This window comes from Equus przewalskii, chromosome 1, assembly GCF_037783145.1.
Source record: "Equus przewalskii isolate Varuska chromosome 1, EquPr2, whole genome shotgun sequence".
Lineage (NCBI taxonomy): Eukaryota > Metazoa > Chordata > Mammalia > Perissodactyla > Equidae > Equus > Equus przewalskii.
This window is the reverse complement of record NC_091831.1, coordinates 52960104-52977351: the sequence shown is the minus strand read 5'-3', so window position 1 is coordinate 52977351 and position 17248 is coordinate 52960104.

The following is a 17248-nucleotide window of genomic DNA, read 5'->3' as shown; positions in this document are numbered from 1 at the left end:
GTGAACTCATTTTCTTTCAGGCAGCTTGCTTCATGTTTAGACAGCACTAATTGTTCGAAACTTCTAATAACTCTGATTCGAATGAAGCTACACAAATTTCCCTCTTGTGAGATTTGTGCTCTCCCTCTTCCTTGTGGCCATCCTTCACATCTATCTTAACTTAGTCATATCCCACCTAAGTCTTCTCCACTCCTAACCTGACACCTCAGATGCTCCAAATCATTTTTCATATGGTGTGGATTTGGTTTTTACTTCCTTGCCTGTAGAGGTCAATCAGGTCTGGCAGGAAAGAGATGGCACACTCAGATTTAGTAACTTGAGGTCAGTTAATAAAGAGACCACTTACAAAGGTGTGAGCAGAGTGGAGGGAAACTAAAAGGGATTGTGCAATACCCCAGGAGGGTTACCACTCTGGGCTTGGAAGAACAAGGAAAGCAGTTAGCAGAACCTGAAGAATAGGCGAGCTAAGTGAGAGGGTCGCCGGACAGGAGTTGTGACCTTCGGTTTCGTAGGGTGGCCTCACAGGAAGGGGCTGGCAGAATAAATAACCTATCCTCCCTCTTCTTGACTCTCATCTCCTGCTGGAGCTCCATTGGCCAAAAGCAATTGGAAGCTTGAAGGAAAGGGATCCCATTGGTGCAATTTATACAAATTAGACTCCTGGAGATCAGAGTAAAGTGGTGAGTGGATCTGAGGGGCAAATGGAAAATGCCCAGCACAGAGGATATCTCACGTTTTGTCTGCCCAGCATGCATTCACTTTTGTTCTGACAACGGCACCCCAGATTTTTTTCTGGGGAACCACTCCCCCTCTCACTGTCTCACCACGTGATTTAAGCCCAGTTGATTGCACCTCTAACTCCAGGAGAGGTCATGTGACTCAGGACTCAGGCCTGCCCAATTATTACAACCTTCTGATCACAGTGATTGGCTCAGAGATAAACGTATAACCCAGTCAGAGACAATTAGAAGCAACCTCTGTACTCCTGCAGAAAAGGCGTGTTCTTTTTCCTCCCAGGATTGGAGGATATTAGCCTGGAGCTGCTGGAAGCCACACTGCCCCCCAAAGGAAGAGCCTCAACAAAGGGAAAGTCCATTCAGAGGAAGGCAGAGCTGAGAGGGAAAGACAAGGCCCTGCCTGAGTTCCTGGATCCAATTGTGCCTGAAATCTAAACTATCCATCTCAGCCTGAAATTTAAATGATTTGAAAAGACAAGATCCTATAGTATAAAGAGCACTGGTGGGACATAAGTTCAAACCCTGGCTCCATTACCTTCTAGCTGGGCAACTTTGGGAGAACACTTTGCTTTATAATCTTCAAGTTCCTTGACTTTAAAAAACAGGGAATTATAATGCCCTCCCAGGCTTATCGTGAGCACTAACCAAGATCACATATTTAAAGGTCCCTTGTGAACTGTAAGGCATTGTACAAATGTCACAGATTCTTCCTCAGGTCATCCCCACCTTCAGATGTACCACCCTCGGGACATTGGTAACACAGTGTTCCATAGTCAGGGGCACACAACGTTCTAAAATTACTTCCAAGGCTGAGTAATGACATATTGGAGAGCAGCTGTCAAGAACAGTGGCAATCTCGGCATTGCCAAATAGAAAAAAAAGAAAGAAATGGACAAAATTGGCCCTATTTTAGAGACAGACTGGAAACAGCAACTAAAAAAAAGAATAATGAGAAAAATTCTGCTGAATTAAAAACTATGTTTAAAACAATGTGAGGGCAGAGGAAGATCAGAAACAGGCAAAACTGAAGAAAAATGGCCCATGCTCCAGGGCGCTGTGATTCAAGCTGCAATAGCTGCAGCTTGAAGCAATGGAGTCAAAATCAAAAACCACGGAATAGACAAGATGGAGTGCTTCCCTGAGGACAAAGAACTGTTGAAAGGGCTTATGTGTCACAACCACGAAATCCCGGGAAGGAACAGAAGCCAAGAGGCCAGCAAGTGGGGCAGTAAACCCAGGCCAGAAAAACAGAAAGATACCAAAGATCTCGCAGCTAAAGCCGACCCTGATGGTAAGCAGGGAATCTGAGAGCGCTTCACCAAGTGGCTAAACCCCATGTGGAAACTTCAAAATTGGAACGGGAAAAATCCAAACACAGCTAGGAAAATGTCTTACCACAGAGCAAAAAAGAAAAACATATGTGCAGAATGCTTCAGAGCACTCGTCAGGAGCTCTCGCCTCACAGATACGAATACCAGGCTTGGATGCAGCACACAGCGTTTTGCTGGTTCAGCAACTCGATTCTACCATAGGCTAAAATCAAAGAGCAAAGGAAAAAGTAACCTGAACTTATCATCAATAAGCCAAATGCACTAGAGTTTCCCAACGGGTTAAAAACTGAACAAAGGGCTTGATAAACTCTAAAGGAAAATGAAATCTGTCCTGTCCAGTTGAAGAAAAAATACATTTCTTACAAAGTGCTCAAAAGAACTGTATTTCAAAAATTATTTTCAGCATCTGCTATGAGCAAAGGACTGTGCTCAGTGCTATGGAGGACAGGAGGTGAAACAACGCAGTCCTTTCCTTCACACAGCTAACAATCCAGCTGGAAAGGAAAGTCCCAGCAGATGAAGGCAGAACGTAGAGTGGAAGGCAGAATGTAGAAGGGATTACTGCAGGTGGGACAGACCAGGCTTAGGTGGCTGCACAGCAGGTGTCTGCTCAGCAAAAATCACACCAGAGACTCTTCCTCCCTCATTTCAGTGGGCAGAGGAAGTGAGTAAATCAATCAGGAAGGATTTGCTGATACCTTCCCCTCTCTCCCAACCCCTCCCCCAAACAGCACCATCAAGTCCGGCCTCTCCTACCTCCAGCCTGGACCTTCAGTCCTTCCTCTTCCCTCAATTCTCACTGCCACCACCCTTGCACTGGCCACTGTCATCTCCTGCCTGCACTACCCTGATTATCTGCTCGTTCTCATTCTCATTCTCTCTCTGTTATAATCAGTCCTCCACCCATCATCCAAAGTAAAGGCTTTACACACAAACTAGATCAAAACCTTCCATGGCTGCCAAGATGAAAATAAAATATCAAATCCTCCAAGATCCTGTAACTTCCGGCCTCTGACCACTCCTCCAGGTTCATCTCATGCCACTCTCCACCTCACTCACCATAGTCCAACTTTGTGACCTTCGCTCTGTTCCGTGAATGCCCCACACTCTCAACCACCAGAAGATATTAGCATATGCTGTTCTGTGTCTGCAATGTTTTTCCCTCCCGCTCTTCACCTGACTCTTATTCAGCCATCAAGTTCCAATTTTAAAGCCATTCTCTCAGAAAAGTCTTTCCGAGCTCCCAATAAAAATTAGGTCTCAGAGCACCCTAAACTTTTCTTTATCATAGTTGGTAATTATATATTTATTCTGTTTAATGTCTGACTCCCCACAATACTAAAGAGTGGGGAACTTTTCAGTTGGTTCCCCACTGCACACCCACCTCCTAGTATAGGTCCTGGCACCCAGCAGGAGATCAGAAAATACTTGCTGAATGAAGGAATATGCTCAGCACTAACATGGTGTACAAAAATAGAAATCACGTCCTCCTTTTAGAAAGTGCGTTCAATCTAATATACACAAAACAATAGGAAACAGAATAAAATAGACAAAAATCACATGTAGAACAGTCCTTACGGTAAGTGCCATAAGTGGTACATAGGTAGTCAGTGTAATTTACAAAATAGAAAGTGCTAAAAAAATTTTTTTTGAGGAAGCTTAGCCCTGAGCTAACATCTGCTGCTAATCCTCTTCTTTTTGCTCAGGAAGACTGGCCCTGAGCTCACATCCATGTCCATCTTCCTTTACTTTATATGTGGGACACCTACCATAGCATGGCGTGCCAAGCAGTGCCATGTCAGCACCTGGGATCCCAACCGGCGAACCCTGGGTCACCGAAGCGCAACGTGGGAACTTAACCGCTGTGCCACCGGGCTGGCCCTAGAAAATACTAAATTTAAAAACAGGTACTCTTATAGATCCTTTCTATCTTCAGGGGAATCCCCAGTGGTAACCACAATTTTCTCCTAATGGAGAACCAAGAATCAGGAAAAACAAATAAACAAAAACTACCTATCTGTCCATAAATCAAAACAGAAGAATCTCTGCTTATTAACCCAGGATTGCAACTGACAGAGAGCCACCTGCCCCAGCGACACTGAAGCTGTGCTGGCTGCCAGTGCGGGTCTCAGATTTGCACCGCCTGAGCAGGGCAGAAATCTGGAAGAAGAAACTAACCCAAAAATCGGTTCCACTTGGAGATATAAGAGAGTCGAGAGCATCACTCCCACACTTACAACAAGGAACAAGTGAACTCATCAGAAAGCTCAAGTCACAGAGCCAACAGCTAATCCAAAATCTGAGGAAGACAGGCGTCCACAGGGAGAAATAGGACCCAGGCCTTGCTTAGCTGGGACAGACACCTCTGGACACCATATTTAGCTAGAAATGTTTAAGAAATTGCCCAAGACCAGATGTAGGCTAGCTAAGGGCTGCAGTAATAGAGGAAGCTTGGCGAAGCATATGAGAACTTCCTGTACCATCTCTGCAATTATTCTATAAGCGTAAAATTATTTAAAACAAAAATTGGTTCAGGACTCATGAGCAGCACTATTGAACGTGGACAGAGGTAAAAAAAAAACCATCCCATGGGAGGCCTCCCATCCCAAGCATGCATGGGACTCTCAAAATAGACAATGGTCGTGAAGACGAGCTCATTCACAAAAAAATATGAAACAAAAAAGGAAATTCCAGCGACTAAATCAATCCACAGATCTAACAAGTACAAGTTTTCACACTTGAAAAACTATAAATATATTTACTTTGCATTTTTAGAAATTATCATTGAGGTTCACCTCACATGAATGAAAATAAATCCAGAAAGAAGGTTGGGGATGCACGGAGCAGTGCAATCACACGTTGGTAAATTTCAGTAAGAATCGACTATAAAAATAATGAGAATAAAAATAATGATGGAGCCACAATTAGAAGGACCTGCAACTAAGATATACAACTATGTACCTGGGGGATTTGGGGAGATAAAGCAGAAAATAAAATAAAATAAAATAATAATGTGGTCAGGGGGTATGTGGGAACTCTCTGTACTTTCTACTCAATTTTACTGTAAACCTAAAACTGCTCTAAAAAATAAAGTCTATTCTTTAAAAATAGATAAATAATGATGATGATAGCTTTTCTGCATTGAAAAACAAAATATAACTAAAATACTATATAAAAATAGGACAGAAGATGAAAAAGCTACTCAAAGGCAGACAGTGGAAAGAAGTTAAAGCATTTGAAGAAAGTTAAAGCATTCTAAAAATACTGGTCTTGTTCAAGAGGGAGATAGAAATATTGATTTACTTTAGACTTTATTTAAAAATATATGGTTAAGACGGCTTCTCTGGTGAATTCTACCAAACACTCAAAGATTAACGCCTATCCTTCCAAACTCTTCCAAAAAATTGAAGAGGAAGGGACACTTCCTAATTTATTTTATGAGGCCAACATTACCCTGATATAAAAACTAGAAAAGGACAACATAAAAAAAGACAATTACAGGTCAATATCACTGATGAACATAGATGCAAAAATCCTCAACAAAATATTAGCAAATCAAATAGAGCAGTACATTAAAAGGATCATACACCACAATCAAGTGAGGTTTATTGCAGGGATGCAAGGATGGTTCAACATTCACAAATCAATCAACATGATACACCACATTAACAGAATGAAGAATAAAATTCACATGATCATCTCAATAGACGCAGAGAAAACGTTTGACAAGATTCAGCATCTATTTATGATAAAAACTCTGAATAAAATGGGTATACAAGGAAAGTACCTCAACATAATAAAGGTCGTATATGACAAACCCACAGCTATCATCATACTCAATGGTGAAAAACTGAAAGCTGTTCCTCTGATAACAGGAACAAGGCAAGGATACCCACTTTCACTGCTCTTATTCAACATAGTATTGGAAGTCCTAGACAGAGCAATTAGGCAAGTAAAAGAAATAAGAGGGATCCAAATTGGAAAGGAAGAAGCAAAATTGTCACTATTTGCAGATGACATGATTTTTTATACGGAATCCACCAAAAATCTATTCAAAATAATAGAAAAAATACAGTAAAGTCTCAGGGTATGAAATTAACTTACAAAAATTAGTTCTGTTTCAGTACACTAACAACAAACCAGCAGAAATAGAAATCAAGAATACAATCCTATTTACAATTGCAACAATAAGAGTAAAATATCAAGGAGTAAATTTAATCAAGGAGGTGAAAGAACTAAACACCGAAAACTATAAAACATTGTTGAAAGAAATCGAAGAAGACACAACGAAATGGAAAGATATTCCATGCTCATGGACTGGAAGGATTAGCATAGTTAAAATGTCCATGTTGGGGCTGGCCCCGTGGCCAAGTGGTTAAGTTCACGCACTCGTTTTGGCAGCCCAAGGTTTCACCGATTCGGATCCTGGGTGCAGACACGGCACTTTTCCTCAGGCCATGTTGAGGTGGTGTCTCACATGCCTCAACTAGAAGGACTCACAACTAAATAAAATATACAACTATACTGGGAGGACATGGGGAGAAAAAGCAGAAAAAAAAGTCCATATTACTTAAAGCAATCTACAGATTCAATGCAATCCATAACAAAATCCTAATGACATTTTTCTCAAAAATAACCCAAGAATCCGAAGATTTATATGGAACAACAAAAGACCAGGCATAGCCAAAGCAATCCTGAGAAAAAAGAACAAAGCTGGAGGCATCACTCTCCCTGATTTCAAAGTATACTCCAAATCTATAGTAATCAAAACAGCATATACTGGCAGAAAAACAGGCACACAGATCAACGGAACCGAATTGAGAGCCCAGAAAAAAACCTGCACATCTATGAACAGCTAATTTTTGACAAAGGAACCAAAAACATACAATGAAGAAAGGAAAGTCTCTTCAATAAATTGTGTTGGGAAAACTGGACAGCCACATGTGAAAGAATGCAAGCGAACCGCTGTCTGACACCATGCACAAAAATTAACTCAAAATGGATTAAAGACTTGGATGTAAGGGGCTGGCCCCGTGGCCGAGTGGTTAAGTTCGTGCACTCCGCTGCAGGCGGCCCAGTGTTTCGTCGGTTCGAATCCTGGGCGCGGACATGGCACTGCTCGTCAGACCACGCTGAGGCAGCGTCCCACATGCCACAACTAGAGGAACCCACAACGAAGAATACACAACTATGTACCGGGGGGCTTTGGGGAGAAAAAGGAAAAAATAAAATCTTTAAAAAAAAAAAAAAAAAAAAAAAAAGACTTGGATGTAAGACCTGAAACCATAAAACTCCTAGAAGAAAACATAGGCAGTACACTCTTTGACTTCAGTCTTAGCAGTATCTTTTTGGATATGTCCCCTTAGGCAAGGGAAACAAAAGAAAAAATAAACAAATAGGACTACATCAGGCTAAAAATCTTCTGCACTGCAAAGAAAACCATCAACAAAACAAAAAGACAACCTACCAATTGGGAGAAGATATTTGCAAATCATATATCCAATAAGGGATTAATATCCAAAATCTATAAGGAACTTATACAATACAACAACAAAAAACAAACAATCCGATTAAAAAATAGAGAGAGGATCTGAACAGACATTTTTCCAAAGATATACAAATGTCCAAGAGGAACATGAAAAGATGCTCAACATCACTAATTATTAGGGAAATGCAGATCAAAACCGCAATGAGATATCACCTCATGCCTGTCAGAATAGCTATTACTAGAAAGACAAGAAATATTGAGTGTTGGAGAAGATGTGGAGAAAAGGGAACCCTCATACAATGCTTGTGGGAATGTAAATTGGTGCAGCCCCTATGGAAAACAGTATGGAGATTTCTCAAAAAATTAAAAATAGAACTACCATAAGATCCAGCTATTCCATTTCTGGGATTTATCCAAAGAACACAAAAACACTAATTCGAAAAGATATACTAACCCTTATGTTCATTGCGTCATTATTTACAATAGTCAAGATATGGAAACAACCTAAGTGCCCATCAACAGATGAATGGATAAAGAAGACGTGGTGTATATATATACATATACATATGTGTGTGTGTGTGTGTGTGTATATATATATGTATATATGTATATACATATATACAACGGAATGCTACTCAGCCATTAAAAAAAAGGTGAAATCTTGCCATTTAGGACAAAATGGACAGACCTTGAGGGTATTATACTAAGCAAAATAAGTAAGAGGAGAAAGCCAAATAACATGATGTCACTCACATGTGTAAGATAAAACAACAACAGCAAACACATGGATACAGAGAACAGATTGGTGGTTCCAGAGGGGAAGTGGGTGGGGGAAGGTGAAAGGGATAAAGGAAGACATTTGTACCGTGATGGATAGAAACCAGACTTTTGGTAGTGAACACCATGAAGTCTATACAGAAGTCAAAATATAACGTATACCTGAAATATATATATATATACATGGCTAAGCACTTACATTTTAAAAATCTGGTCCTGGTTCAAGATGGCAATTTAAGTGGATCCTGAACTCACCTCCTCCCGTGGACACCCTGAATCTACAACTACACGTGAATCAACTTTCTCTGAAAAAAACCTAAAACCTGCCTGAGCAACTCCTATGCATAGGGGTGAACAAGAGAAGGCCCACGCGGAAGAAGGTAGAAGAAATTGGGACAGAATTTCACCATAAACCCCACCCCCAGTGCAGCGACCTGCAGTGAGGTGGAAACTCAAAACATGGAACTTCTCCCTAAGGAGAAAAGGGTGAGAACCTCACGTCGGGCACCCCAAGTTTTAAGACCTGCACCTGAGAGATGAGCCCCCAAAACATCTAGCTTTGAAAATCAAAAGGGCTCATGTCCAGGAGACCTATAAGGCTAAAACCACCTGAGAAATGGCTCTTAACGGCCTCCGGGCTCCCACTCGCCTGCCTAGGTCCCAGCGCTGAAGCAGAGGATAGAAGATGCCCAGGCTTTGGGTGGGAGAGGCTCATTTGTTTGTCTTGGAGCTTTGACCTGAGGGGCAGGTATGGTGTTTGGAGGCTTGCTGGGGTGCTCTCTGGGGAGAGAGACTGGCGGACTCCATCTCTACCCTCATCCTCTGCCTTGCCCAGGCCGGTGGATGCCACCTTCTCCCTCCAGAGCGCCAGTATCTCCCTGGGGGGAGCTTTCACATGGGTCTGGTGCCCCCGTGTTACTTCTGGTGCCTGGGTCTTTGCGGCTGCCACCCAAAGGATGCCCCTTGATCACCTGGTTCTTGTGGTGATTCCCCATTGGCCAATAAAGTAGCCAAAGTTTAGAAAGATACATAATATGCCAAAGTCTCAGAGTTAGTAGTGATGGACAGTGGCAGAAACTCCGGAGGCATACCCGAGAGCTCAGCTTCCAAACGTGAATACAACCTTTCTATATCTGTTAACATTGGCGAAAGAACTTAAAAATGGGCATTTCCTTTAAATTTGCGATTCCCATCTTGGAGTTCATCCTAATTTACTCCAAGGAAATAATCATGGGCATTTTCAAGAATTTAGCTACAAAATATTCATGACAGTTTAGAAGTAGGATTAAAGATGAATTTTTCTCCCCTTTACTTATCTATATGTTCTATAAAAACATGAATTACTTTGGTATTTTAAAAAGAGGTTTTTAATATTGGGAATGGACTTAAGATATTAAATATTCTTTCATGTTCTAGCATTCTGTGATTCTACAGAAGGCAAATATTGAATTTTAAGTGAAATTAAGTTTCAAGCTAACACAAGCCTACTGAAAACATTACAGATTGACATTTTTAAAGCTATTAGACTTCATGGTCATTATTGTCCTGCTATTACTGCGCAAAGGGCACGATCTGCTCACCGCAAGGCAAAAGCCAATTATCAAGAGGTGAGATGGTGGCAGAGAAAGGGCATCTACTAAGCAATAAGCTAGCAAATAGGAAAACTCAGGGCCTAGTGTCCTAAAGAACATCTTAAGGCGGTCACAGAACCTTGAAGCAGCAATATAGGCCACTGGGTTATAGGAGAGGGGTTAGGAAAGTTGGCCTTCTGGTGTTACAGACTGGGAGTGGCCACCCCAGATCTTTCAGTTGTCGTTGATGATGGCTATCAGCATAGACTCTCTTTCCAAGGGTCATCTCATTTCTAAGGAACTCAAAAGAACAAAGTCATTGACTTATCGCAGCTGGGAGGTACATACGCAAGCAGGGGTCATAAAATCTACAGAGCATGTGTATATCCTGGAGGGTGCATATCCACTAGGTTAGTTAATCAGAGGTCATTCAAAGTTGCAACATGGTCTCTTTTCTACAATATGGCTTCCTTATGGCAACCTTGTGTTGAGCCAGTACCATTGTCTGTGTGTTTACAAAAATAAAGACGAGTCACCGATGATGTCCCACCCTACCACCACCACCACCCCTCCCACCCCACCCCCTGCCTGCTTTTTGCTTTGCAAACTTTCCCTCATCTCTCAAGTTTCTCCCCCTTCGGGAAGTGTTCCCTCACCCATCAGTCTGGTTTTTATGGCTATCTTCTGGACTTCCATGGGATCCAAGGCACACCTGAATGTTAGCCTTTAACCACACTGGATGTGTTGCTTTACCAGCTTCCCAATTAAACTAAAACCTCTGAGGGCAGAGACTAATTCTTAACAGACTTTTTATTCCCAGGTCCGAGCACAGGGTGTTTGTGAATGAAAGAGAATTAGACCCTCCTTGAGAATCAACAAAAGATAACTCTATTTCTTAATAGGATTCTGCACTCAGCTCTAATGTGTGGGTTTTTTCCCAAGACCAAGCTGTTCTCTGACACCAGCTGGGTGTCCTACAATTCAACTCAATTCTGACACTATCTACCCAGAGATAGCATCAGGTCCAATAGGCTAAGGGCTCAGTCCTACAAGATTGTCCCTCCTCCCCCTCTTCAGATTTCAGTCACAAGTCCAAGTTGTCACCTGTGCTTCGACCAACGAGCCATAGTCTGGAGGTTCCAATAATCCCCACCTTGGGTTTGATTAATTTGCTAGATCGGCTCACAGAACTCAAAGAAACATTTTACTTACTAGAGTACGGGTGTATAATAAAAGGATATAATTCAAGATCAGCCAGATGAAGAAATGCATAGGACAAGGTATGTGGAAAGGGTGCGGAGCTTCCACACTCTCTCTGAGCATGCCAGTCTCCCCAAATCTCCACGTATTCACCAAGCCAAAAGCTCTCCAAACCCCCTCCTCCTGAGTTTTTATGGAGGCTTCATTACATGCGCCTGATCTAATGATTGATTAAATCATTGGCAATAGGTGATGGAACTCAATCTCCAGTCCCCCTCCCCTCCCGGGAGGTTGGGGGTTGAACTGAAAGTTCCAGCCCCCTAATCACACAGTGGACTCCGCTGGCCACCAGCCTCCATCCTCCATCCTTAGGAGCTTTCCCAAAGTCACCTCCTTAACATAACAAAGGACACTTTAATCACTTTCATCACAGGAAATTCCCAGGGTTTTAGGAGCTCTGTGCCAGGAATGGGACAAAGACCAAATATACATTTCTTATTATAAATCAAAATATCACACTTAATACTTACCATTGCCATGAACAGCAATAAATTAAATATTTTCAGTCTTCATGCTCAAGTTTTTAAAAGCTCTTCTGAATTTCGGATCATTTCTAAATGAATTTCTCTTACATTAAGAGATAGTTTATTGACATTTCCTGTGCACTCTGCAAATTCTAAGAATGTGGGCATCACCATGGTTTTTTACCTGACTGTGATATGGTTTAAAATTGTTTTGAAAAATTTATCCGTATCTGTCCTAGTTGCATTCATTGTGCTAACAGAAATACCCTACATGAATTCTGTTTCCAAAGTTAATTTGGCACACATCTGCTCCAAGAAAATGCTCCAGATGGTTTTTGACATGTAGTGATAATAAATAAGTGGTCCTTTTCACATATTGCATGGTGTTTGCTGTAGTTTTCTATTAAAGGGATGTGGTTTTTAAAGGGGGGAAAAATCACTTAATTTCATGGCCACCCAAGGCACATGGAAACATATGTGACTCGTGTGTCTAAATGCCAGACCACGCTTTATAAATTCAAATGGGTCACATTGCCAGAAACATCTCATATGTTACTGACCCATGTCTCTCTGATATTTTAATATCACTTACCACATGCTTTACATGTATTATCTTACTTAACCTTTTCAACAACTCTATACAGTAGGTATTATCATCTCTATTTCTGGATAAAGAAATAGCCCAAGGTTCTTAGTAACTGGTACAGCATCTGACACCAAAGCCTGTGTTTCGAATATCCACGCAGCCTCCACACCAATGGCTTCAATGCATCCACTAGCAGGTTGCAATCCCAGTGGACACACTCCTGGGTAAGGTTTATTGCCTAGGCTTTCTTCACCTGCAAAATTGCACAAAGATGTCTGAAGCCCGTTGTGAGTCCTCTCCCCTCAGACAGAGCAGCACATTTGTGCCCATCCTCCAAGTTCTCAGGCACAGAAGAACCACACAGGAGTGCAGAGAATGCCCCCTCACCCAATCCAGTGTCCCTCTTTAACATCCAAACAGCAGTTTATCTCAATATCTCACAGAGCGTCTTCTGAAACACCTTCCTCTCTGCCTGAGATCCCTCTCTCCCTACACTGGACCAGGGGACTAAATCTGAGTGGGACACACTGCATTCCCCTCCCCGAAGAGCTAAGGTTTTTATCCTCCTTTGGCCAAAACCCACTAGCAAGCTGATCGCTGCACACTGAGCTGGGCTAAGAGGCAGGCAAGCACTAAGATATTGCAGGAGATGTAACCAAATAGAGAAGGCTGTATTTGCCAAAATTCCTTGCACAAAGAGTGGGATGTGGTTGGAAGGAATAAGCTAACAAGTCACTGGGAGACGGTTAGTAAGATCCCACAGGGGCGTGTAAAGGTGGCGGCTAAGCTGCCTGTCAAGGAGAGGGAGTCTACTTAGCCTCTGAGTTTGACCTGTCGGGGGAGGCGAGCAAGTTTGGGACTACAGTGGAAGTGCCCTTGAAAACAGCGAAAAGGTGAGGGCGCCAGCTCTGCCCCCACACAGAGAGTTTAGACTGAAGAGGTCTTGAACAAACACTTAGAGAACCGGAGTTGAAAGAGGCACTGCGTGAGAGCCTGGGAATGCCACGCAAACCTGCCCGAGAGCCTCCAGCAGTGGGTACGGGCTGCTGCTCTAATTCTTACCTTCCAGATAACTGTTTCTAGAAATGCTTAATTTTCTTAAATTTAACTAATTTTTTACTTTCAGTATTTATGGCACCTGCTTTAAATAAAGCCCCAGGCTATTGTTGTGAAAACACAAGAAAAACATCAGAGTCCAGGAAGCTCTAAAATGAAGAAAGAAAACTGTTACATACAAAACATTTAAATAACCTAAAAGCTTAATTCAAATAACATTAAATAACTTAAATAACAGTAGTGAGCATTTAGTACATCTGACACTGTGCTGAGTGCTTTCTATGCACTTCCTCATGTAATACACACACACACACACACAGCACCCTGAGGGAGGTGCTAGTATTACCTCCATTTTACAAATAAAGCTCCAGAACCCAAACTACAGCCTGCAGGACAAATCCAGCCCACCACCTGGTTTTGTACGTCTTAGTTCTGCAAACTAAGAATAGCTTTTGCCTTTTTAAATGGTTGGACGAGGGGGAACAAAACAAGAATAATATTTTGTGACAAAAAAGTAACAAGAAATTCTAATTTTAGGGTCCAAAAATTTCAGTGTCCAAAGTTTTATGGCACGTAGTCACACCCATTCCTTTACATATTGTCCATGGCTGCTTCCTGCTACAATGGCAGAGTTAAATAGTTGTAACAGAACGTGGCCCCCAAAACCTAAGATATTTATCATCTCACTCTTTGTGGAAAAAATTGGCCAACCCCTGGGCTACAACAGAGATGCCTCTCAAAACCACCCAGTGATGAAATTTTGCCAGTTCACAGGAAAATATAAAATGTAAGTATAAAGAAGATGATTTCTGGGGAGCCAGCCCCATAGCCCAGTGATTGAGTTTGGTGCACTCCGCTTCAGCGGCCCAGGTTTGGTTCTTGGGTGCAGACCTACACCACACATTGGCAGCCATGCTGTGGCAGTGACCCACATACAAAATAGAGGAAGGTTGGCACAGATGTTAGCTCAAGGAGAATTTTCCTCAAACAAAAAGAGGAAGATTGGCAACAGATGTTAGCTCAGGGCAAATCTTCCTCAGCGGAGAAAAAAAAAAAGAAGAAGAAGTAGATTTTTCATAAAATTAAACTTCCTCAATTTAAAGATTTTATTTTTCCTTTTTCTCCCCAAAGCTGCCTGGTGCATAGTTGCATATTTTCAGTTGTGGGTCCTTCTAGTTGTGGCATGTAGGATGCTGCCTCAGCATGTCTTGACAAGTGGTGCCATGTCCGTGCCCAGGATCCAAACTGGCGAAACCCTGGGCCACCAAAGCAGAGTGTGTGAACTTCACCACTTGGCCACAGGGCCAGCCCCTAAACTTCCTCCATTTAAAAGAGAGCCCTTTATTCTGAGGTGACATCCTTCCTACTTTTTGTTGGGGTGAAGAGATTTGCATTCTGTTATTCAGTGATTGTGAATGATAGTCTGATTCCATTTAATCTCTTTCTTTACTCTGGTTAGTGGGGATAGAAGGAGCAATGTCTTCTCTCCTCTCTCTTGCTTTTCCTCAGCTGTTTCTTTTAGCATCTGTCTATTCCACCCACCCACTCTCATTCTTCAAACTCCAACACTGTCCCTCTTCTGCAAGGTTAGTGACCTCAAAAAGAATTCACACTCCACAGAAACAGCAAAGGAGAGATATTACAGGTTATCTGCCATCTGTGTTTAAAGGTAAATGTCTAGTTTCATGTGATTAAGTCCCAAGCAGTTCAACTGCTTTATAAGCCAGTTTTGCTTCTCAGCAAAAGCAGCAGCTCCTTTATCTTATCATCAGAGCGCTGGCTCAGTACCTCTCCCACGTGGCAGGTACTCAATAAATGCCGGTGCTGAGTTTTTAGGGGTTGATTCTAAAAGTCTCAGTTACGGTCTCTTGAGTGATCCTGATGGAAATTTCCATCAAAGCAGATAGAAGGATTTCTTCCCAAAATCAAGCCAGAAATACATTCCTAGGCAAAATGATAATTCCTTTTTTTGAATGTTTTTTTCTCCCCAAAGACCCAGTACATAACTGTATATGCTAGTTGTAAGAAGATTCTAGTTCTTGTCTGTGAGCTGCCACCGCCACACCATGGCAACTGACAGATGGGTGGCACGGTTCCACAACTGGGAAGTGAACCCAGGCTGCCAAAGTTGTAAGTGCAGAACTTTAATCACTAGGCCATCAGGGCCGGCCCAATAATTCTTAAGTACATCTAATTTTTAAAACATACATTGTAGCTTTTTAAAAAACTTTTTATTGGAGTATAATATACAGACAAGTGCACAGATCATAAAAGTACAGCTCAATGAATTTTCACAAATTGAACACACCCTTGTAACCAACATCCAGGACATTTCCATCCTCTAGAATCCCTGTCTGCTTCATTCCAATCACTACCCCAAAAGGGTACTGCTAACAGCCTAGATCAGTTTTGCCTGTTTTTGTACTTTATTAAACAGAATCGTATAGTGTACACTCTTTTGTGGCGAATTCTTTTGCTCCAGTGGTGACGGTGCTGGAGGTGTGGGAAGGAATGGTCTGCCCCTGCAGGAAGGAGTATTTCATCACTAGTATTGTTTAGAAGGAATGCACATGGTGCAAATAAAAAAGAAAAACTGATTTTTAGTCACTTTTATTATTGTTTTTAAATTCTCTACAGACAATGCACACCCTTACTGTCTCCACCTGGGGTGAACGTCTTCTACAACTCACTCATGCCAGTACACCACTGGTTCCCTTACCATTCATTGCCATAATATTTAGAAGATTTATCTGTATGGTTGCACGTAGATGTAGACCATTCCTTTTCATTGCTGCATAAGATTTCATTGAGTGACTATACCACAAATTTATTTATTCACCTATTTTTGACGGGCATTTAGGTAATTTCTACATGGGGGCTATTATGAACAGTGCTGCTCTGAACATTTTTGTCTGTGTCTTTTGGTGAACATATGGCTGCATTTCTGTTGGATAAATACCTAGGAGTAGGCCTTCTGGGTCATCAGGTATGCATGTGTTTAGCTTTGATATGCTGCCCAGGAGTTTGCCAAATGGTTGTACCAATTTACATTTCCACCAGCAGTGTGTGAGCACTCCTGCTGCCCCAAATCCTTGCCACAACTTGGTATTTCTGTCTTTTCATTCTGGCCATTCTGGAAAGTATGTTGCATATACCCAAAATTATGAAATATAAGGGAATACCTGAAAGACCAGGGATATCAATGTCTTCAGAAGAGATCAAGAAGAAAGAGGAAAATATCAAATTCATACAGGCACAAGAAAGCCTAACAGATCAGCTCTAGATTATGTTAAGGGAAAATGACCATCAGAAATAGGGAGACCTATGGAAATGACTGATGTTAATTTAACAAATATTTATTAAAGACATGGTGTTATGGACTGAACTGTCTCCCCCTCAAAATTCATATTGAAGCCCAACCCCCAATGTGAACATATTTGGAGATAAGGCCTTTAAGGAGGCAATTAGGATTAAATAAAGTCATAATCCAATAGGTCTGATGTCATTATAGGAAGAAGCCCCAATCTAATTAAAGTGGTGTCCTTATAAGAAGAGACACCAGAGCTCTCTCTCCACACACACACAGGGGAAAGGCCACATGAGGACACAACAAGAGGGTAGTCATTTGCAAACCAGAAAGAGAGTCCTCACCAGAAAACAACCTTGCTGACACCTTAATCTTGGACTTCTAACCTCCAGAACTATGAGAAAATAGATTTCTTCTGTTTAACCCACTCAGTCTGAGGGATCCTGTTATGGCAGCCCAAGCAGACTAATACACATGCTCTACACCAAGCACTATCCTAGGAACTGGGATATCGTGAGGAATAACATTAGGGTCTGAATTTCAAAAACCTTGGGCTAGCCATCACCTTTTGCAAAAGGGTGTCCTGAACTTCTAGTGTGGACAGAAGAGTACCAGATGGAAGACCTCCTCTTATGATTTGCATTTGCTTCTATCAGTGCTGTCTCCTTTTA